This window comes from Sphaerodactylus townsendi, linkage group LG02, assembly GCF_021028975.2.
Source record: "Sphaerodactylus townsendi isolate TG3544 linkage group LG02, MPM_Stown_v2.3, whole genome shotgun sequence".
NCBI lineage: Eukaryota > Metazoa > Chordata > Lepidosauria > Squamata > Sphaerodactylidae > Sphaerodactylus > Sphaerodactylus townsendi.
This window is the reverse complement of record NC_059426.1, coordinates 33,317,788-33,341,347: the sequence shown is the minus strand read 5'-3', so window position 1 is coordinate 33,341,347 and position 23,560 is coordinate 33,317,788. Positions and strand designations below refer to the sequence as shown.

Sequence of the window (23,560 nt, the reverse complement as noted above, 5' to 3'; positions counted from 1 at the left end):
TTCTTATTTTATTTTCTTCTTCCATTTGCTAGGAATCTATTTTCCTGCTGTTTCAGGCTGCTGCAGCAAAATGGCTTCCGTTCGTTTCTTTCTACCCTTAGTATCCTATGACATCATTAGTAGGGACAAGGCGTTCAATGTTCACAAAAGAAACTCTTCATTACCAAGTGCTTAGCTTAGCTTCATTTTTCTTCATTAATGTAAAAGGCAGCATCTTTACCACTACATAGTTGCACCCTGAACATCTGTTCAGTTGTGTCTGAAGATGTGCTGTCACCAAAATGGTAGAATTAAGAGCGTTTATAACCTACGTGATTATGGTTTAAAAGTAACACCAATTGGAATCTAGGAGTAATTCAAGGACAGATTAACTTGTTTGTTTGTTTTTAATTAAGAATGGTAGAACATCTCCGGTATGATATTTTACCTGATCCAAACATGCATGTTTTTACTGTATACATGATAAAAATGGATAATCAGGTTCCAAATATTTTCATACTTATTTTCTATTTTAATTTGTAGTTCAAAAATGGGATATCCCTTAGTTTACATACAGTAGGTGTCTGACTGTACCACAGCTGGCTTGTTCCTGCTTGTCCTTCACAGTGTGATGGAGCTGTTCTGTGAACTTCTGAGGAAACAGAATTAGATCTTTTCATGCAGTGTTTGTTAGAGTTGAATCTTGAATGCACTGAGGTTAGTAATGTAGTTTTTAGTGACTATACACTTGAGGATACACTTAATGAGCAACAAGTTGTCAATTACTTATGCTAATGAGTGGCCTCTGAAAAGGATATTAAGTAGGGTTTTTTCATTTGTAGAACTTTAATGAGTAAATGATATTCCCGTTTGTCATTTGGCTACTTAAAAAATATTAATACATAATTCCGGTTAACTTCTATATTTTGCACTTGAAGACAGTTCATTACTGATTTTCAGAGGTGTCAGCTATTTTCATTTAAACATTCCGAAGGAAGAAAGAATTATAAAATTTCAAGGGTAAAAATTACCTTCGCTATTGCTCCTGTTTTGGGGATACCCTGTTGGTTTCATTACTTTTGAGGAAACAGCTGTCAATTGTTGCTGAATAAAAGAAATATCATTTTAACAACTGAAAAACAAAAAAAGAATTAAAAGATTTCTACTTGTGTTTATAGATCCTAAAATCTGGATTTACTATGTTAAAGTCTTAATAGGTTTAAAATGCTAGACAGAAATATTAATCTGGTATGTCATTTAATCTAACGGGGAGATTTTACTTAACTGAGTGATTTTTACTCACTTGCATATTGGGGGTTTAATTAATTCACACAATAGAAACTCAAACCTTTGGGGATGAAACAAAGCTCTCCGTAATGACTTTCTTCCTACTTATGTTTACTTGAAAGCAAGTCCCACTGATTTGGGCTAATAGCTGAGTAAATATGCTTAGGTTTGCTACTTCACTGCTTGTGTAGTTTTAGCTGCTTGAAAGTATGCTACCGTGATGCCAGGTAGGAATATACTTACTTTTATGAGCAGCAGGACAAATGATCATTGTCTCCCAGATGAAGATTAAGTGATGTGATACTGTCATTACCCATCACAAAACAAATATTAGTAATATTTTCCAAACTCTAATGAATCCATGTTTTGTAAGGGAGGTTGCAAAGGGATTTGTAATGGGCATGCACAGGGATCGTGAAGGGATTTCCATAATTTGTGCCGTGCTAATAACAAAGCTGCTTTCTCATTCGTTTTCCTTTCCTCATAATAGACCTAGGTCGATACAAATATCCATAGACGGTGAAATCAGTAGTATGCCCAGTTTTATCAGACAAAACTCCCATGTGATCACATAGGCAGCGTCAGAGACTGAAGCAGCTAGCTAAGCAAGCAGTAGGTAATGAGTCTTTGTGCAGTGTGTAGCTCTTATCACTGAACAATAAAGCTTATGGTACCGGCAGTAAAACACAGGGCTGGGAAATTTAAGAAGATTCTGCTGGAACTGGCGAGGCAGATAATACGTCACACTTTGCACAAGGACAACCTATTTTGGTGCATAATTATTAGAAAGAGCGCATGGATTGGAAAAACAACCATTTGAACAGGTCAGTTTTTTTAAAAAAAATCTGTTTTGGATTATTCATTGGTTATGCAATAGCAGTTTCTACTGTTAACAATATATTTGTTTCCATTTCTAAAGCATTTTTTTTAATTCAGTAAGGTGTGGCTTGTTTGATCCACATGAGTTGAATACCCGGCTAAATAAACTGTGCAAAGTATAGCAATCAGTTGGTACACAGAATATATTTGGTATTAAATCACTGTAACCGGAAATATTACCGATTTATGAGTAAAGGAAACATTGACTCCTTATAATCAACCCTTAACACTAATCAGCTATCAATTCTGAAATGCTGCACTATTTCAATGCAAGAACAATTTGTTACCTTTAGTGTCTTGTCAAGCTCATTATTTTGATAGGAAACATGTGGTTTCAGTGCTTGCATTTGTCTCTTATGCTTTTAAATGACAAATGATATACACTGGAATGTTAATTGGGATGCCCCAACACTGCCTTTTGTGAAATATATTAGGGCTGATGATGAAAAGACAGATGCATACACACATAAGAAAACTATATTCAGCAAATCTCACCAGCTTTTAACAACATACTTGAGTATTCTCCCTTTCTCTTTTCCCACCAGTTATTACAGTAGTTATCATTTTGTTTCACATTTTAAAAGAAATATCTCAGATGTTTTAAGAAACCTTTGTGAGATGTACAGGCTTGATGGATTTTTTTTTTAGTATTTAATGTTTTTGAAACCAGCTTTGTGTAAAACAGAAGAGTTTAAATATGTTATTGTGATGCAGGCATCCAGCATTCTGAGAGAGGGATGTCATCAATATCCTTTCAATCCTGCAAGAAACAGAACTGTTGATTTTTTTAATATGGATTTCAGTGATAAGAAAATAGTACCTTTAAGCAGGGCTGCTGTATCCTGCAGGAAGCAAAATGGGAGAAGCAGGAAATAAGATAACTCTGAACCACTGCTGCAGACAAATAAAACAAAACATCCTCTTTGCAACAGAAAATTTTGGTGAATTGATGTGAATCACAGTGCTTTTTTAACTGTTTTGTTGGCATGTTGAATATTGGTCCAGGTTGGCAGAGATCAGTCCTGTTATTTTGGTATAGGCTGTTAACAGTGCTTCTGATCTAAAAATGGGAGCAACCTTGCTTTATTTTCCATTTGATTTATGCAGTTATAATATTGTGTAACACACTGCTTTACCTTCAGTTTGCTGTTGCAAATAAACCTGAATGAAGCTATTTGAATCTCAAATGAAAATAATCGCACACACAATTTTTTTAAAAAAAAACTAACACATCTAGCTAGCTGTATTTAAGATAAACAAGTCTACCAATTGAAATTTTCACAAATCACTTTCCTCCCTTCATTTAAATATACTATTTGACTATTTTGGTCCCCTTGGAAACCGGCTGCCGGAGCCGGATTTTAGTAAGGTATTCTGCAGAATTGTAACGTGCTGCTCAATATTCTTCACAATTAAAACCCCAGCCCCTCTATTAGTCATAGCGAGAGAGTAGTTTCTCACACACCGGTCGCACCAGTGCTTAGTGCAAACATAATGCCCCCCCCCCCCTTTCTGCTCTCCAGTGATTCAGGTATTTCAGCAAAGCTGCAGCTGTACAATTGCCTACCCAGGCAGCGTTCTCTGCTTTGCTCCTGGCAGGCCTTCGCCAGCCTTATGCAAATCAGAGAAGCACAGTAGCTTTGACTGCAGAGGATGGGGAGGAGGGGAGAGAGAAAGAGGGAGAGAAGAAATGAGTTCAGAGGTCAGAGAGCTGGTGGAAGGCTGTAACAGTTGACTGGGGGAAAGACATATACAGACTACTGCAGTGAGCCTTTGCCAGCACAAAATGAAGAAGCAGAGCTTTTGGCTCTTCATCTGTTGAGGTCATTGTGCAGTTGAAAGCACTGTGATTGCTGGAAGTATCACAACCCAGGTATGGTCCAAAGATTTGTGTTCTTGTTTGTTCAGGGAAATGTCTTGGATAATGCTAACCTAGGGGTCCTGCATTCTCAACTTTGGAAATGGCTAAAGTCAGAGGAATCGTTTTTATTTGTTCAATTTTCAAATTTCGGGGCCCTCAGACTTGATCTCTGTTCCTTTTAAATATGAGCTTTCATGGCATTTTGTTGGAGTAATGTAACAAAACAGTGTTATTCAGTATAAGATGGGTTAAATCTTTAATAAATGTAAACATGTGCATGCATGGTTCTCTACTTACTGTTAATACAGTGCAATCCTAAACAGAGTTATAGCTCTCTAAATCCAGTAAAGCCAAAGGGTTTATAAAAGTGTGACTTTGTTTAGGATTGTAGTGAGTGTCCCCAGTCCACATGATTTCATGGATAGCATGGCTCTTCACATGAGGAGGTTTGCATACACATTACTATCAGATTATAGATGTGACCACTTTGACTGTGTCAATCATATGCTGCGGTATCACAGTGGGGCTCCCCATCCAACTTTGCGCAATGAAGTTTTTGAGTTTTTATGCTGGGTGGCCTTTTGTGAAATTAGCATCTGTCATCCATCATGAATTAAAGCATTTTGGGAACTTTGTTTTTCACTGGGTTCATTTAAGGTCTTAAATGACAAGAGACATCCTATTCTATCAAGTAGTATACACACAAATCTGTTTGGGAGTGGTGTGGCACACTCACAATATTTTGAAAATGTTTATACTGTCTTAGGTATTTTCTTTATGAGTGTAGAATTGGTGCAGTCAGCCTGAATATGTAAATATTGGGTAAGATGCAGTCTTTCTACTGGATAATATTGATTCTTGTTTCCTGAAGAGTATTTGATCTTGCACCTTGCTTTAATGATATGGTCTTCCTACTACCTGTCTTCAGCAACATTTCTTTCTTTCCTTTCCCACCTCCAGCACTGAATTAAGCTTTACTTTTATAGTTTCATAATTATCATTTAGATTATTCTTTTGGCATTGATGACCCACTTTTCAATTCCGTCAATTAAACTCACCCCCTCCCCAATAATGTGGATGTGTTAGGAATAATTACAGGTCAAAACTAATGCTTTATATTGAACAGCCTCAGAAGTAACTATAAGATTTTAGTGGCTTTCAGGACACTTGATATATAAATAAAGCAAATATAGAAGACAAAAACTGACAGCAATTTTAAATCTTGTTGAGAGAAATTCTAGCATGAGCTTAACAGTGCAATCCTAAACAGTTACACTTTTCTAAGACCACTGAAATCAGGTTGCTTAGAAGGGTGTAATTCTATTTAGGATTGCACTGGTAAGTCTTCCATGACAAACATGGGCAGCTTTGACTGGATTGTTTCCTGGGTTTGAACTCACAAACACAAACTGTAAGATGTACATGTTCAAATAATGGATTCTGTGCATTTTGTCTCTTGAATTTCTGTCAGAAAATCTATTTTGTGTAGCAAAAAGCAGGTTTGTTCTCAGCCTTCGACAGTAATCCATGTTTTATGCTGGTAAAATCAAGATCAAACTGCACTTATGTAGGAGATACATAGATTTCAGTTTTTTTAAAAAAAGAACATGACATTCCCTTTCCTAGTGCTGCCCTCTCTCCAAATCAGGCTTTCTCACGGTTTCTTTTTGATGGTGAAGGAAGCATCAGGAGTTCTGATCACAGGTCTATGTCATAGTGTCTAATTCGACCGCCACAGTTTTGCAGCAGAAACAAGGTTACATCTGGTTTTCAGCAATTATCATTTTCATGTACAGCCTTCTTGCATTCACAAATGGCTTCACTGAACTTACAGTGCAATCCTGGGGATACGCTCCACTGAGTAGGTCTGAGTAGACTTGCTTAAAATTGCTCTATTTGTCAGTATGTTTGAATAGGCTACAGTTTTTGGTTTATTCAATTGAAACGTCAAAGTTAAGAAATACTGCAGAGCTATACTACTTCTTTTGTATAGATCTGTTTGAGCCGTAGTATTTTGAAATAATGGAAACGCTCATGTGTTTTAGTGCAAAGATATTAAAATAAGGGAGAAAAAGTCAACATAGTATAGTGGTTAGACTGTCAGATTCTGATTGGGGAGACCTAGATTCACGCCCCCAGTTTGTCATGAATCTCACTTGGTAACCTTGGGCCAGTTGCTGTCTGTCAGCTTTAACTTACCTCACTATTTTTGTGAGGATAAAATGGGGAAAATCACGTATACCTTAGGAAATGTGGCATAAAAATGCAATAATCAGCTAGAAGGCTGGGTGTGCAATTCATAGATTGCTACCTCTGATATCCCCCAAGATTTGGGTTAACTGTATGCACGTAATTTTTGTAAAATATAGTAATGGGGAAGCAGGGGACTAGCAAGGACTCGCAGGAGGTCTCATTTCCCCTCCCCCACTATTTTCTCCTTTCCTTACCTGAAGACCTCTTGTCGTGGGTATAGCAGGCCAGTGGGTGCTATTCTAAGAGGGTCATCCCTTCCAAGAATCATGCAGCCCCATACCCTGTCCTTCCTGCCCCCGTCAGCCCTGGAGTAGGCAAGTGCCTTAACTAGCTGCCATCACTGTGGTCTGGGGGGGTACAAACCAAGAAGGGTCCAGCGTATTGCTTCCTTTCGCACTTCCAAACAGCACCCCTCCATTAGTGAAGTGTGGTCAGATGACTGGTCAAACCTGAGGTGTGAAGACATAGGTAGATTAAAACAACATGTTTTTGTTGAACATGGTGGGTAGTAATCAACAGATGGGAGGAAAGCATTTGGGAGAAACAACTTCGAGAGGGGATATGTTTCAACCAGTAAGGTAAAATGAATACACAAAGAAACTGGCAAGAAAACAACAAATCTTTCTAATGTGGCTACCTCATTGATTGCTACTGTATCTCTGGCCCTTCCTGGGTTCAATCTACCCTCCTTGGGTGAGGGATCTTCTCTAGTTAGGAGTGGAGTCTCTGCCACTCACCTCCTGGAAGAAAGATGCCTTTCCCCCTCAAGTGGTTCTCTTAAGGCCCAGCCTCCTCGACAATGATTGGCTTTACCTTTCCTCCCAATTTCACCCAAATCCAATCATAAGGCTCAGAACACGTCGGGGGAAATGTTGTCTGGTTGCAAACATTACACAAGGCTTCGGAGACTTCCTTGAGGCCTGTAGGATACTATAGGATACTTATTCTTTAGTCTTTAGAATTGTGACACCCCGTACCCTCTTTTCCTTCTCCCTTCTCTCCTTAACAACCACCAGCCAGCCTGCTTTAATTTTTCTTCCCATCTTCATCTTTCCCTGTCTCTGGGAAAATTATGTGCTCCTCCAGGTCCTGTGCTAGACCCAGTTGTGTCATGCCAACTGGCTAAGTCTAGCTGTCTCAAAGGGAGCCTGCAAGGATTTGCAGAGGGTATTTCATTTTTCCCTGTTTTCCTTTCCCCTCACTATTTCTTCTGTTTTTCCTCCTGGCAGCCTCCATATCCTCACCATTCCATGCTTCTTTTTCTCCTTCCTCCTACCAACCAACCTTTTTTTCTTCCTATCAGTATTTAGCTATGTTTATTATTTATTTTCTATATTTACACCCTATGTAGATCTTGGTGAGTTCCGCAGGGTCTGTAAAACTGAGCTGTTCCACCGGGCTTTGGGGGAGGCCGGCCGCTGAATGCCCCCCCCCCCTTTTATAACATCAGTGGACCCTGCCGTCCCCCCCTCTTCAGGGCTTCAGTTGTGGGATGCCATCTATTGTGTTTATGTGCTTTTGTAACCAGAACGCTGTGTTTCAATGGGGTTAGTTTTAATGTGTACAGAGCCATAATCTATTTATTTCCGGTCGTTTGTTGGTTGCGTTCACCGCCCTGAGCCCTCCGGGGGTAGGGCAGTATACAAATATAATAAATAATAATAATAATAATGTTTGTCCACAGTGGGGATCCAAAGCAGCTTACATCCTTCTCCTCTCAATTTTTTTCTCACAACTTTCTGAGGCAAGTTAGGTTGGGAGCAAGTGACCCAGGGTCCCTGCTGTGAGCTTCCATGACAGTGGAAATTTGAAGCTGGGTCTACCAGATCCTAGTCTGAAACTCTAACCAGTACATCACACTAGCTTTTGAGCAGTGACTGCTGTTGAACTGTAGCAAGAAGCTGGTCCTGGGTGAGTCATGGAAGTTGAACAGTAGCAAGTTGCCAGATGGTTGCTGCTAAGCTTGGCCCCACAGAGTCCTTTCTTAAATGCCAAAACAGCCTTGGAAAGGGTCCTGCCTCCTTTCAGTGAGGTTTACTGTCAGAAAAGAAGGCTGGCAGGCTGGCAATACTGTGTAGTTGCCTAGCAACTCCCCTGAATGCATTAATCAGTTACAGGCAGTGCTTCTGCTGTTTGTAGAGGTGAGGTGTTAATCCCCATTTTTATGTTGTTGTTGTTGTTACATTTTAGATTTTTCTGCACACCTTGGACTTTTCTCAAGTTTGTAGAAAGATCTATCTTGTCTATTCATGGCTTCAGTATTCATATTTTAAGTATTCACAGCTGGGACCTTGTTGAGAATTAGATATACTGATGGTTTAATGTGTTGATTTACTGACAGTTAACTGATAGTTTATTGAGAGGCCCCCAGGTGCAGCCCATACCTTGTGCCACTATACCAAGGCAGGCGTGTGGCAAGTAGGGTAGTGGAGGCCAATGAACCAGTCATTGTGACTTATTAGGGAGTGGCCCATTTTGACTTTACTGAGGCTGTTGTTGGGTATATGGTCAACAATCACTGGCAAACTCAAAACTGTGCCCCAGGGAGCCCCAGATTTTGAATCCAAGCTCAGTGTGCAAAATATACAGAACATATGCAGCATATAGAAGACAATCCTGATAAGTCATGAAATCCTTGCTGCTCTGTGTGGAATGCACTACCTAGGAGTGTGGTGGAGTCTCCTTCTTTGGAGGTTTTTAAACAGAGGTTGGATGACCATCTGTCAGGAGTGCTTTAATTATGTGTTCCTGCATTGCAGGGGGTTGGACTTGATGGCCCTGGGGTCTCCTCCAACTCTGTGATTGTATGATTCTATATTCTTTTTGTTCTTAATTCTTCCCCAGTTGCTGCCCACAAATTTTCATGCTGCTGTTTGCAGCTGTGATATTTAGAACATTTTTTTCAGGATAATAAAACTTGAAAACTGAGATGATGAAAGGAACAAGTTTGTTGCCAAAGTCCATATTCTTTACTGTGTACACATTCACAAAATATTCAGAGTTCTAAAATCACATACTTTTCAGGTTTCCATGTGTTGTAGTAGTAGATTGCACTAGGGGTTATGATGAATGTAACACTGGCTTTTTCCACACAGCCCAATAACAGTGTTCACACCACGTGATGGCGCAGTAGAGTGCCCACTTGTCGTAGGGATAGTAATCCTTAGATTAGGGTTTCTTTCTATCTACCTTTTTCCTGGAACAAAGCTGTGAACTGGAGATGCTTGAATAAATGTAAGTTTTACCTTTTACATTTATCTCTTGGGAAGTTTCTATAAGCTGCACTCACACACGCTACTGGGCAGATCCATTATTCTAAACTAAATCTAACAAGCCCACCCTTCAAAGCAACTATTTTTTCCCCAGGGGAACTGATTTCTATCATCTGGATATCACTTGCAATTCCAGCAGATTACCAGGCCCCCACTGGAGGCTGGCAACCCTAATCTGAGACTACACCTAAATGAAGTGTGCCAAAGAGATGAGAATTACCAGTCCTGGCTTCTTCTACACATAACATTTTCATACATTGGATAAATTGCATCCATCCATTCCTTCTGATGCCGACCAATCTATATCGAAGGAGGGATAGCTTGTGAAAAGCCAATTAGGAAAAATTATTCCAAGATACAGTCTCTATTCCTCATGCTAATGTAGGCTGATTTGAATTAAGCACTCTTAAATGTTGAACCATTACTTAGGCTAACCAGGAACTGAAAAATTCCTTTAAAACATTTGAAATACTTAAGTAATCATTGGGTGACCATTAATCAGGCTGGATGAAGTAGTTCAGGGTAGAGTTAGATCTTGTTGCCAAGGTGACCAAGAATTCCACATATCAAGCAAAACAAGTAGCTTTGCGGTCTCTCAGAAAGGAACTTTGTTATTTTAAAATGGAGGCTAGAAATAAAAGTGTGTGCAAGTGAGAGAGTGCTTCAGTGGGAAAGCCCCACCGAGGCAGGCAGCCATTGACCATGCACTCAGGACAAAGGTCAGGTCAGAAGTGAGACCAGCGTGGGGAAGCAGTCGCAAAGCTACAAGGGGGCGGGGGGTGCGCTGTGCACCAGGCGCACACCTGGGGTGTGTGGAAAATTGCCCCAAAGCCCCTCCCCCTTTCCCCACCCCCTGCGGCACCCCCCACTGCGCCCCCCACCCCCCTTCCCACATTTACCTTAGTTCCTTTCCTTTTTCAGAACTTTTTCAGGCTGTAAAAGGCCTGTTTGCAGTAAAAACGGCCTGAGGAACTACAGTTCTCAGGAGACCTTGGGGCTCACAAGGTCTCCTGGGAAGTATAGTTCCCATCGGGCCGTTTTTACTGAGAACAGGCCTTTTGCAGCCTGAAAAAGTTCTGAAAAAGGAAAGGAACTAAGGTAAGTGCGGGAAGGGGAAAGGAAGGGGCAATCTCACAGGGGCCATGGGAGAACAGAAATTTAAGAATGCGACTTTGACAGCTTAGTAACTTGGGCCCAGCTACGCCTCTGTGGGGAAGAAAGGAAGTTAGTGGGCGGTCTCCTGGCCCAGACAAGGAGGGCAAACAAGAGAGGCAACCACACAGAGTGAGATACACAGCACCCCTCAGTGTCCAGGCATGCAGAAGTTGCTTATTCCAACAGGGCTCTGTGCCATTATACCCTGTTATGCTTCCTCCCTTAACCACACCCCCATCCTCCCCAGGCTCCATCCCACAAATCTCCAGGAATTGCCCAACCAAGAGTTGGCACATTATTTCAAATTCTTGTAACTAAAGCCATCTTGGAAATGTTGAAATAGCTTTATCCCTTTATACCACAGCTGTCAAACTCACGGCCCTCCACATGTTAATGAACTACAATTCCCATCAGCCCTTGCCAGTATAGCCATTGTTCATGTTGGGATAGGAATTGTAGTTCATGAACATTCGGAGGGCCGCAAGTTTGACACCCCTGCTTTATTCCATCAAGAGGAAGACAAAGCTTGCTCACTGGCCAGATTTAGAAATATATTACTTCCCTTTGTTTGGAATTCCAAATGATTGGTTTTTCTAATAATGTTTTTAATCATTTGTACTAATTTGCCTCTGGAGTTCGACTGCTGGGAAGTATGTAGATACTGTTACGTTACATGCACTACAGGCGAACAGCTATATTGGTTTTATGTAAGAGCTAAAGGGAAAATATCTGAACGGCTAAGAAAAGCAGAAACTCCCATTTGAAGTGATTGCGAATAATGAATACAATTTGTGTGGGTTTTTTTATTTACCTTAAACATGAACTGTCAATTGTGCCTGTCCATAAGGTTGGTAAAAAGTTCCGTTCACCCTCTCACAGCACCATTTTATTTCCTTATTCCTTTATACTGGTTTGTAATAAGTGGTTTGCAATATCCTTTCCTAAAGAGACAATATCAGCAATCAGCACACCTGTTCCTGAAATAAGAAAAATTGGCTATTGGCCCAATCTTATTGGGGGGAACAGTGAATTGCATCATGGAGGCAGTGTGTGGCTGCACTGATGTGTTTGCTCCTTAGGCCGGTGCAAGGGACACCCCTCTGGTGAGGGGGGGGGCAAAGGCGGCAGCTGGCTGCTGCTCAGCTCCATGGAGGTGAAACCTGGAAGGCTGGTCTGCTGCAGAACTACACTGACATCTGATGTGATGCTGCCAGTGTGGGGGGAGGGCGTCCCTGGGAGCGGATCTGTCATTAGTTGACTTCCACCCTGAGTTTGCTGGCAGTTGCACCATGGTCTGGAGTTTGGACAGTCCATTAAGCCCTATGGAATGCTTTCCAGTGGTGGTGAGGGGATGCGTTTTTCTGTCTCCCCAAGCCACCGGAAAGCCCTCTGGAGATGGTGGGGTAGCACCTCAGTGGCGCCTTTCTCAGCCACCTCAGACTGAGGAATGGGCTGTATGAAGTAAAGCTGGGTTGTGCAGGAGTTCCAGATAGGAGGTTGGATCCTTCCTGCTTTTTTGTCAATCTTTCCCTCCTTATAGATTCCCGGTGCCCCCCCCCCCACGCAACTGGGAAGTGATCGCCCGGATCTTGGCTGGTGGGGTCGAGAAGGCCCCAGGAGTGGCAGGTTCGCCGCTTGTCGTCCCGCGTCCTCGGGTGGGGGCTGTTAAACTGGCACAAGGCCAAGAGCTTTGGAAAGGGGCCTGGTGGGGGCGCATTAGAGCCGCCCACCACATTAGATCAGCGGCTATTGCCGAGGTCATTGAACTGGTGCAAGGAGGGTCCTGTTGGTGGTGGGGGGGCTAGAGACCCCCCACCACCACAACAGATCAGCAGACGTCTCTGGGGCCTCGGGCAGGGTTGTTAGGCCCAAGGTAGAGGTGGGGCGCCCTCAAAAAAATATATATACAGAGAGAGAAGGGGTGGCGGCAGCCATTTTGAGATCTCAGTTGCCAGGCAGTTTACGGAGGCCATTTTAGGTCCATGTAGCCCAAGACACATCAGTTGCGCTTGAGGAACCTGCAAAGTCACAAGTTCAGGCGATGCTGTCCAGGGCTGTGGTGGGAGACGCGACTCAGGGGGGCAATTTCCTTCAAGGAGGTTACAGTGGAATGTCCTGTGGGACTCCCCCGGGGATGTCAGCTTGGCCCGGTTTGGGATTGCCTGGTCCATATTTTATGCCATGGCAGACTGGCTATGTAGGGGCTTACGCCCCCTACATGTTGGGAGGCGGAGGCTCTATCGCTTTGTTTCCTCCACAGCCTACCTTCCTAGGTAATCCTGGCATGACGTATGGGGGGCCCCCTTTTCAGCCCCCTTCTGGGCCAAGTATGGCCAGGGACATTTTTCCCCAGGGTCCCTTTGGGACAGGACAACCGCCCCCTCAAAGTTTGGCGGGTCAGTCTTCCATCTCCCAACCGGCATCAAGCTCAGTGGGGAATAATCCCACTCAAAGTCTGTCAGGGTTGGGCCAGCAGCCTCCCCAAGGCGTGGATAACCAGGCAGGTGGCTTTACAGCTCCAGGGGCTTGAGGGGCCGAAGGGGTGGCTGAAAACGCCCTTCCTGCAGAAGGGTCGGAAGTCAGCAAGGTTTACATTTCTATTGGGTTAATGTCATCCTTAAACATTCTGTTTTGGCACAGCATGATTGCATCATGTTTATTTATGTGATTAAAGGGACAGGTTCAGGCCTGATTTTACTTTTATCATTATATGGAGCCCCAACAATGAACTGTGAGTAGAAACCTTCAATATTTGGGAGGGGGGCGGTACACAAAGTTTCTAATTGGGTAATAATTCTAAATATATTTTAATATTATTTTTCTGTCCCTAGGTTTCATGTGCAACCTGCATTTACTGTTACAAAGATTATGTTATTTATTCACTGTAGATGTCTATATACACAATGGACCTTTCCTCACAGTGCAAATAAAATGTCTTGCAGATATTTCTTTTAAAAACGATTTTGCCTTTTTTTTTTTGTCTGCACAGAACAGACAAAACAAACATTGCCAGGAAAAGTAGTTTTTTTCCTTCCTCCCCACCCTCCTCTAGCTGACTGAAGCTTGTCTGTTTCATTTTGTTGCGCCCGCCATTTTGTGCTGCAGAGATTCTCTGTCCCTGCTTCCATTTGCTGAAGGTTTCCCACAGAGGTTTCCTCTGCTAGCAACTCATGTGCGCATGATTTCACTGTAAAAAGTACATGAAGAAAGTTTGTTTTGCCTGGTGACCTTGCACACGTCATTTTTCCTTCTTTTTTTCTTAGGAGGGTGTTTGCAAAGCCACAACAATTCAAATATGTGCACATTACAGAGCCTCGTAATGTTTCGTCATAGCTTCACAGACACCCCCTCAAAAAAAAAAAAAGGAAAAATAACATGTGCACAGAATCACCAGGCAAAACAAACTTTATTCACATGCTTTTTACAGTGAAATCACGCTTGGATGAACTGTTACCAGAAGAAACCTCTGTGGAAAATCTTCAGCAAATGTCTGCAGGAGACTTCTGAAGAGGTGCAGAAAATGCCAGGTGCAACTGCAGCAAAAATAGAAGTAAGAGCTGGGAGGCAGAGAAATAAAGCATCTCCTGCCTGCTTTTGTCTACACAGGCAAGCAGGAGGCTTCCTCAACCCATCTTCAAGGGGAAAAAATCACTAGTGATTTTGGAAAACCTGAGTTGAACAAAAGAAAACGACCAGAAGACATTTGGGGGGGGGGAGGAAAGAGGCTGTGGGTGAACCTCTCTTTCCCTCAAATGCTGCTATATAACGATCCCTCAAGGCCGTTATATTTCTGCCTGTCCATGGAAAAAGACCAGTGTTGTGAAGGCCTTATAAGTTGAAATACATATGGTCTGGGTGGTTTTTATTGTGCAACCAATTTAGAAGTATCATGTGATTCCTTATTTGTATGAAATTTACCTTTTGAGGTTTATTTTTTAACCCTTTTAAAGTGCAATTGCACTTAATGATTAATATATATATGTAATATTTATAGCAGCAGTGGCGTAGGAGGTTAAGAGCTCATGTATCTAATCTGGAGGAACTGGGTTTGATTCCTAGCTATGCCGCTTGAGCTGTGGACGCTTATCTGGGGAATTCAGATTAGCCTGTACACTCTCACACATGCCAGTTGGGTGACCTTGGGCTACTCACAGCTTCTCGGAGCTCCCTCAGCCCCACCTACCTCACAGGGTGTTTGTTGTGAGGGGGGAAGGGCAAGGAGATTGTAAGCCCCTTTGAGTCTCCTTCAGGAGAGAAAGGGGGGATATAAATCCAAACTCTTCTAAATCCAAACTCTTCTAATATTATTTTTAAGTATTGTGGCTGAACTTCTAGGTTTCTAGTTCCGTGAACCACAACATAAGCTTGTTAGTGGTCGAAGGGGACTCCCTTTTCCTCATTTCAGCACTGGAAAAGCTGGTTGGATCCATCCGAGGATATAGAGGGAGTTGAGAGCAATTATGAATACTTGCCCTAAATTCAAAAGACTACCTAAGTAAGTTAACATCCTGAATCTGTATCAAAGAAGTTATGGACTTGTGTGATAGACGTCACTGAATTCCCACAAATTTTCTCTTTTTTACGGTTACAAGGAAAAATAAGTTACTCAAATAAATCCTTTGATGTTTGATCAAGGTTTTGTGAATGCTGTCTCTAGTATAAAGTGTTGCAATATATGCTTAGTGATAAAAATAGTCAAATTTACTTAATTCTCCTTTGGAGTCTCCTTCTTTGGAGGCCTTTAAAGAGAGGCTGGATGAACATATTTCGGGAGTGCTTTGATTGTGTGTTCCTGCATTGCAGGGGGTTGGACCTGATGGCCCTTGAGGTCTCTTCCAATTCTATGATTCTATGAATTCCTTTAGACACAGGGTTGGCTTTAAAAAAAACTCACTGCTGACCAAAGGACACTGCTTACAGAGAGAGGGTATTTTTGATTCCCCTACGCACATATTTCCATGCCTCTGAAAACTGTGTTTGGAGAGGTAAGAAATCCTGTATGGCTTTTTAAGAAGCTACGGGTAGAATGGAAATTGGCAGTATTCCCCACATGAACACATATGCCTTCGGGTCATGAAGGGAGATGTCTTTTAATTCAAGCCTTGGAATCTCAGACCAATGGGAGCAGACTGTCTTTTGAAAAATCTTGCATCTGTGACTCCCTGACATACCTGTTGATGCCATTGCTGAATATCTACATTGGCTCTGAATGCTTGTGTGTTTAATTCTGCAAGAAGTCCACAAAGTTTTCCCATAGAGATGAACATTCAGTACTTTCAGGTAACTGTATTTCTTAAAATCACTGATATAAAAACCTGAAACAGAGGGACTATTCATTTTATATCTGTATATTATTAAAACCTGAATATTGTTATTATACTGTGCAACCTCATTTAGCATAATATTTTGGATGCGAAGTCTCAGACCATCAGATTAGAGAAAATTTAATTTTGCCTTAAATTGGGGGTCTTTGTCATCTACATCCCCTAACCTTGAACTGAAACTTTCTAGTTGCTACTACAAGTTAGATACCTAACCATGTCTCTTTAGACTTATTTGGTGGATCCAGATTCAGTAGTTGAAAACAGATGCTATTCTTCGCCATAAGGAATAGCAAAGAGGAACATGAAAGTTAGAGAATAAGAGACACTGAACATTTGGAAGAATATAGAAATATGGAGGTCTCTGGAGTACATTTAGCCATAGATTATGTGAAGAAACAGAAAAAGACTGATGAGCATGAAAACTTGGCGAACACCTTGAGACATCTGTTGTTGAAGCTTGTGGAGGCACTCTTCAGTGCCGGGTCTTATTCAGCTGAACCCTAATAACCTTGTGGAGGGGCTCAGCCCCTCTGCACAGTTCTATGCAGCAAATTAATAAATAAAGGGAAGGAAGGAAGGAAGGAAGGAAGGAAGGAAGGAAGGAAGGAAGGAAAGAAAGAAAGAAAGAAAGAAAGAAAGAAAGAAAGAAAGAAAGATTATAGTGTCTGTTCAGGCATTTGTTTCACAGTCAAATATAATTCTATAGCATCCAGAGATTTGTTTTACAACGCTGAAGAAAGGAAACTATCCTTTCAATTAGCATATTTGTATAAGACAAAGATTTTAGATTTCAATATGAAACATATACGAGCTTGTTGCGACTCTTCTAATATAACAAGGTAAGCAAATGAAAGGGTAACATTTATCGTTTTCAAGATTTGAAGGCAAAAATCAAAAGATTGCCTTTAGGGAATGAGGTGGGGAGTCTGAAATATGCCTCTTAACAATGAAACTGATTATTGAAAGGATTTATCCAAAAGTTCCCCTTCGGGGAAGAGGCGGCCTAGAAATCTAAAATATAAATAAATAAATAAATAAAATAAATAAAATATAAATAAAGCCGTATCCCGGGCACATGTATAATGTAGGAAGTATCATAATATGTGTATTTGATTTTTAAAAACATTTCAACACAACATTGCAAAAAGCACAACTTCTGAACAAGCAGAAAGGTGGCTGTATGTGCTGCAGAGAACACATCCCCCCTAAGGTACTTGTAACAATAACTGGACCTTGAAGTTTAAGCAGCCAGCCCACAGAAAGGCCAGATGGCTGAGTGCGCTGAAATGAGACAGGTGTAATCTCTTGTAAGAGAAAGCTTTTTTGAAAGATGAATTGGTTCACTGTTTGTCAGCTGTGTCTGTCTTTGTCTCTGCTCTGAACCAATTACAGAGTCGAGACAAAAAGTATTATAAGGATGTCGTTAAAACTCGATGAAGGAATATCACATTTAAAAACAAAACAAGTCCTGTACCTACATGAGTAGTGCAGAATCTCACTGGATTATTCTTCTTTTAGTCCAGCAGCGATGCTCAGTTCTCTAGCAGTGATGAATGTAAACAGAAAATAATGGCTTTCTGTTAGCAATCATACACAAACAGCTCAAATAATTTGCCAGGTACAATTAATTCTGGAAGAAATATTGTCATGGCATTTGTTTTGACTGACCCTTCCTGAAAATAGCTCTGGAACATTCATGATAATCCTTCCTTGCGAAAGAGCAATTCTAAAAATCTTGCATAAAAATGCATCCATTTCTCTATCTAGTTTACAAATTTATCCTGCTGTAAGAATTAGGGTGCTCACTTGGATTCCTACTCTAAAGTTCATACAGCAGAAATAGATGTGCTCAAAACAACATTCATCTATTAACGTGGAGATATAGAGACTGGGAACACCTAGTTTCAGAACAAGGCAACTCATGCCCTCTGTATTTCTAGTTAACAAACAGTACCTATTAAGTAGGGACACCAGTCCATGAAATCAAACCAATTTACGCAGATATTGGAGGAAGTTCTTCCATTGTAATGTATAATAAATATACCACACCCATTCTACTTCTTTTCCTTCTCTGACATGCTGGGTTGGATCTCACCAGCAGTTTCACTCAATCTTGATGAGTTCCTTTCCTTATTATAACTCAGGATTTTATTCCATAGAACTCACCTTCCAAAGCTGCCTTTGAGTCCAGGAGAACTGATCGTTGTAGTCTGGAAATCAATTGTTATTCTGAGAGAATTGTTATTCTGGAGGTTAGCAACCATCATCAGAGTCCCTCTTCTACATGGCTTTTGTCCATGGAGGCTCTATGATTCCCACCATACCCTTTTTGGTAGTCAAGGTGGACTTTGCTCTCTCTTTTCACTAATGGAAAAATTTGTTGGATCCAACCTGCTTTCTTTTGTCTTTTTCTTCAATGTGAGTAAGCAGGATAGAAAACAAGAATAAGAAAAGTCTTCCCTCCCTCTACAAAACCTCCCAAGTTTTTCAGAGAAATCAAATGTTTATTACACTTTTGATGACCTCTTGACCTTAGATAAGATTCCAGGTCAGGGGAGATAACATGTTCAGATAAATACGGGATGTTCAGGCATTCATTTTGGGCAATGGTGAAGGGACGGGGGGGGGGGAGGTGTGCAAACCTGAGGCACTCACTCCTGATTTTATAGCAGGTATAGGTGAGAGGTGAAAAAAAAGTTTTGAATAGTCCTTAATTCATTTAAGTTCTGGTGTTTCACCTTAATGAGTTGTAGGTGCAACTGTAAATTTGTGTTTCAGGTTCTTTGAGGAGATCTTTGAAATTTGTATGCTATAAAGACATTAATATCAGTTGCTGTTGGATAAGTAAATGAGGGGCAGCACATCTTCCCAGTACCCCAGGTCTTCATCATTGAGTCCCAGAGACCAAAGATATAGTCAGGTTTAATGTTGGTTTTCTCCCTGGAAATACTGGAGATGCTGGGAGCTGAACCCAATTTAATTTTTAACTGTTGTTTTATAAATAATATTTGAAATGTTTATTGCACAGGAACCCCCTACCAGTTAAAAGTATCCATTTAAAATATGGAATTCCTTACAGAGAGATTTTTGCTGAATGGGTTGCTTTATTTAACAAGGAAAGAAAGTGGACAATGAAAGAATATTGTCAAGGGTGAATTGTCCAGCACTAATTGATTCTTGCCAGAAGCAGGGCTAATTTATACCTTTACCCTTGGCTTGACTTTTACGTTTCTTTTGTGCTCCTTCCTCCCAGTCCTTTCTTCTCTTGGGCCTCTTCCCTCATTCCCACCAATTCCTCCCATAAGCTTTGAAATAACAAGTTTTGAAAGTTATTTAAATCAAACTTGTTAAAGCTTTGCTTTTGCTATTTTCCTGACCTTTAGCTTATGATGACTTACCTCTGCTTCTCTTTCCAACGTTTCTTTTAAATCTGGCTACGTTTGAATGTCAAAGCTGGTCAAATACCACATAGGTCTAATTGTAAGTTAGATAAACTAAGCTGTTGTTTGGAAGATAGTAATGATCTTAAGTATAAAACAGTTTTTCTTATTAAGCTGTAAATATAAGTATAAACCAACATTCCTTTTGAAATACAGGTCATTGGGCATAACTTTGTAGAATCTCTGCTGAAAGTCAACAATGTTATGGTGTTAAAGTTGGCCACTTTTGAGTTACGATCTTTTTGTTCTGGAAAATACAACAGCGTAGGAAAAAGAAACCACTTGTAATACTGGGGCATGATTCTGAGCCACTCTAATCAGGCTTACTACTCAGTTATCCAGACGCTGGATACTGGTGAGTGTATGGATTGGGAAGGAGGCTTTCTTTGCTGCAGCTGAATGTAACATGAGGGGTGTGCCCACATCTTAGGTCAATTCTGCACAGCATAATAATAATGGGTTACATCCATTATTTTTTAATTCAGTCTATTTTATTCTGTTTTTGTCCTTTGCATGAATGTCTGTTCTCCATGAAGGAAGTAATCCATTTTCTTTCTGCTTGGGGCTTTATAAAGCTTGGGGCTTTATAAACCATGATACATGTAAACATGAGGCATGCAAACCCCCCCCCCCCCCGCAACATTGTGATGTACAGAATAATAAAATCTGTCAAAAAATCTGTCAAAAAACAATATGTCCCATCCACATCCAAAGATGTACATCTCCCTAGCTACATGCTCTGAGCACCCAAAAATAAAAAGGAAAGGAAACGGGACCATTGCTTGCAATAGCCCTGTTTGTTGTGAATCCATTTTGTACACATTTCGGTGAAATGGTGCTTACAATCACTGCCAAGGGGAGAATACATGCTTAGGGGACATTTCTGAAATGGTGGCCTATCACACTGGTTGGCAGCTCAGCAGAAACGAAACTGACAGGTGGCAGGGCAGGAAAAATAGAGTTGTTTGGCACCCATGCCATTCCCATGGAAGTGGGTTTAACTCGAGACTTTTTTTAAAAAAAATCACGATTTTGGCATTTTTTGGAAAAAAATGCAGGAGGGAAATATTACAGGTCAATCCCACTTTGAGGAAGGGATCCATGTGAAGTTCTTCCCCAAACCGGGATATTTCCCTTCATCAGCCCGTTATATTTGTACCATGTGAAATCGACCGAACTCTGACAGCATGAGCTACTGCACTTTTTTTCACTCCTTTCCTGTCTTGCTCCTTCCCCTATAGCCAACATCATGTAAATATTGTCACTGAAAATCGACCTACTCTTGGTTCCTTTGTAATTTGACAGGTCAATTCAGCCAGGCCTGTACTGTCTGATATTGATAAAGGCTAGGTAGAAACCTTGTGCTTTCTCTCTCTCTTTCTCTTTCTCTCTCCCTCTCCCTCTCCCTCTCTCTCTCTCTCGCTCTCTTTTGTTGTACTGTCTTGTCATCCATGCCTAGAATGGTAAGAACATTTCCTGCATTTATAGTTGTGGATATTTAGACTGAAAAGTGTGGTTTGTGGATGCACAGCAAAGTGTGACTTTATTGGCTATGGTAGAGTATTAGGTCTTGAACCTTAAGCCAATAAACAAACTCTGTAGTATTGATCAGTAGTATTTATGGGTGAGGCATGAAAACACCAAAGCTTGGCAAAGCCAGTTCAGGCAAACCTGGCTTTTGCCATCCCCTTTATTCCATTGCAAGTTCCCTCTCCTGCTTTCCCAAGAAATTGTGAAAAACAGCCCTTGGAGCTTCGGTGCCCCAAGGTCGGTGGCAGATAGTAAGAGAAAGCCAGCTGGCTTCCTGCCTCCATGAGATAATAGATTCAACTTGGTTTCTCATGGGACCAGAGTGTTAGGGGAAGCCTAGTTATCTACCAAGCGTGGGAAGCCATAAAGTAAAGATCAAGGAAAGAATGCTCCAGATGGCAGTGGTAACATATAGCAGGCTGGTTACATATATCTTTTAGCAGCATTGATTTGTAGCTTTAAGCAGTTACATTGAGTTAGGAATCCATATCAATCACATAAATACAATCCCTCTGACATACACTGATATAATTCACACCATGTTATTCTTCATTACTATATATGAGTGTGACAGTTGGATGATGAAGAAGGCTAATAGGAAGAAAGCTGATTCATTTGAAATGTGATGTTGGAGGAGAGTTTTGAACTACCAAAAAAGATGCATCAGTGGGTTCTAGATTGAATCAAGCTCTCCCTAGAATTTAAAATGATGAAACTGACGCTATTGTACTTTGATCATATTACAAGAAGACAAGAGTCACTGGAAAAGACAATAATGTCAGGAAACATTGAAAGCAGCAGGAAAAGAGGAAGACCCAACATGAAATGGATTGACTCAATCAGGGAGGCCACAGCCCACAGTTTGCAAGACCTGAGCAAGACTGTTAAGGATAGGACGTTTTGGAGGTTGTTAATTCATAGGATCATCAAAAGCCAGAAGTGACTTGATGGCACTTAACAGACATGGGTAAATTCCAAAGGTGCTCTTCCACTCATAGAAATTGTCTTCCTCTTACAGAAGGGTACTTTTGGACCTCTGGCTCCAATACCTTAGTGCAGAACCAATCCATTATTTTGTACTATGTCTGGGCCTGAGATCTACGGGCTCCTGGTTGTATTCATACATTCTACCATGTTGGCAGAGGCCTGGATAATGTTCTTCTGCAGGGGAGAGATAGTTGAAGTGGGTTGTAGCCTTGGTTATTGAAAGCATTCAACTGGCCATTCTTGGAATCAGGATGCCAAATGAAATGGACCCGAGGGTCTGAGCCTGCAAGGCTCTTCCTGTGTCAAATGTGTCTAAAGCACCAGATGAAATCCTTAGGCGAGCTTGTTTCTCAATAACTGTGGAAAAGACTGGGAATTCTAGTTCTACACAGTACAATTAGCAAGCAAGTAAGCAAGCTTTTATTGGCATAGACAACAGTACAACAATAGCAAAAAAACCTGATTAAAAACATATACAGTACAGGAAATAAATGTTAAGTGGAGGGAAATCTACTGGCATTTAGTAAGTTCCAGGAGAAAATCTGCCACTGTCATACAGAGAGAAGGATCAGGATTGTCCAACAAGTAGTGTAATCTAAATAAATCGGGGAGTTCGGGTAAATGTAAAGGAGTAAGATTCACATACTTGGATCTGATTCCTTGAATCTGAAACAGTGTAGTAATTAGTGGGCCAGAGATTCAACTGAGTCATCATTACACAGGCACAATCTTTTAGCCTTTTCTTGCTTGTTAAATCTGCCATGTAACAAGGCAGAAGGCATAACATTAAACCTGGCGAGCATTATGGCTCTCCTTTGAGCAGAGGTTTATTAAACAATTACAGAGTAGTGTGCTTAAAGTGGCCCTGTTTCAAATGGGAGAGAGAAAATACAGGGGGGAGCATGTTTTTCTTGGCTACTGAGTGATTAGGGTAGAGAACTCTCTATCCAATAGTTGACCTTTTAATTTTCTATATAGGCTTCTGAATAGGACAAAGGAGACAAAAGTGAATCCACTGACAGTCCAATAGAAGCCATTTTCTTTGATTATAGGAAAACCTAGAGGGTTGGAATGTGGGTGTTAGAGAGCAGGCGGTGGACCAGGGAATTACAAGGTCCGAGAGAAAATGGATTAGCAAGCCAGAATCCTAAAAGCCCTCAGCCAAGCTGCTGATTCCAAGGAGTTTTGACCTAACTCCAGACAAAGGGCTGCATAGGGCATGCAATTTGGGAGTCCAGTTATCTTATGAAAAAATTTGGATTGAAGGGAATTCAAGGAGTGGTTAATAGCTTGAATCCAAATTGGGACTCCATAAAGCAATCTCGAGGCGACTTTGGCATTGAAAAATTTAAGGGCAGGAGGGATAAAGGAATTACCACAGCTGTAGAAGAAACGTAGTAATGCTGACATACTGTTGGATGTATCTAGGAGAGCGGCCTTCCTCTGGGTTGCCCATGAAAGGTTATGGGAGAATGAAAGGTCAAGGTACTTATATCACTTAACCTGTTCAATTTGGGTGATATTCATTGCCCCTGTAAGCTTCTTAAAGCTCCTAGAGAAGACAAATGCCTTGGTTTTTTCATAATTAATTGT

The 23,560-nt window shown here is 41.1% G+C and overlaps 1 protein-coding gene across 5 annotated transcripts in view; it reads left to right on the top strand.

Moving 5' to 3' along the window:
- CSRNP3 (cysteine and serine rich nuclear protein 3) overlaps positions 1 to 23,560 on the top strand; it is a 130,412-nt gene that overhangs the window by 70,071 nt on the left and 36,781 nt on the right. Inside the window, exon 1 of one of the 5 annotated variants that reach the window (XM_048483757.1) lies at positions 1,905 to 2,090. The exons of 3 other annotated variants lie outside the window; for them this stretch is intronic. The gene's annotated coding sequence lies outside the window, so the exon portion shown is untranslated. Of the gene's footprint in view, positions 1 to 1,904; positions 2,091 to 3,861; positions 4,019 to 23,560 lie in introns of those variants that run through there. One more of the 5 variants, XM_048483756.1, reaches the window with a different exon arrangement.